The sequence below is a fragment of the Frankliniella occidentalis genome, unplaced genomic scaffold (assembly GCF_000697945.3).
Source record: "Frankliniella occidentalis isolate FOCC.00 unplaced genomic scaffold, Focc_3.1 Scaffold867, whole genome shotgun sequence".
In the NCBI taxonomy this organism is placed as follows: domain Eukaryota; kingdom Metazoa; phylum Arthropoda; class Insecta; order Thysanoptera; family Thripidae; genus Frankliniella; species Frankliniella occidentalis.
In genome coordinates, this window is record NW_026267975.1 from 16213 (window position 1) to 16991 (window position 779).

Below are 779 nucleotides of genomic sequence, written 5' to 3' on the forward strand. Positions count from 1 at the left end.
GACATCGCTTTCCCTTAATGGTCCGGGTCGCCTCAAGGTAAGCACGGGATGTGGGGTTAGTTCGAGGGTCGCTCAATTAGAGCCTGGCTGACCCGAGAATTTTGAGGAGGCGTCTCGCAACCTTTCACTCCCCCCTCTCTTCTTCTCTCCCTCTCTCCCTCTCTCCTCTCCCTCTCTTCCCCTCTCTCTCTCCGACTCTCACTCAACCTCTCTGACCCGGCTCCCCGAGATTAATGGCAGAGACATCGCTTTCCCTTAATGGTCCGGGTCGCCTCAGGCGGGAGAGGCGCGCTGAAAGAAAAGCTATCGTCACAAGTCGTTGGGGGCGGGCCGCGCTTAGACCAACGTTAGCCGGGCGTTAGCCGAGCGTTAGCCGGGCGTTAGCCAGCGCCGGTGGCCGTTGAGCCGCCCACCGGTCGAGCGACTACCATGCCTCGAAAGAGGGTAAACGCAGGTCATTATTTCTGTTTGTCGTTTGAAATGTCAATTGTAATATTTCTCGAGGTTGGGGCTGGGCGTAGAAGGTATTTCCTCCGGAGTGGCAACAAGACCGTCGAGCGTCGGTGGCGTGCACCCAGAGAAGTCCATTCTTTGGGATCAAAGGAAAATGTTCTTCACCTGAACCTGTAATTAAATTTAGTGCTCAATCCAGTGATTCTCATTAATGCCACTGTATATTTCAATCAAGTAGTAATGGTATTTGCTCTCGCATTTGCTTGATCCAGGAACAGATCGGGAGCAGACTTCGCTGGGTGTTAGAGAACAAGGTGCATGGCGTG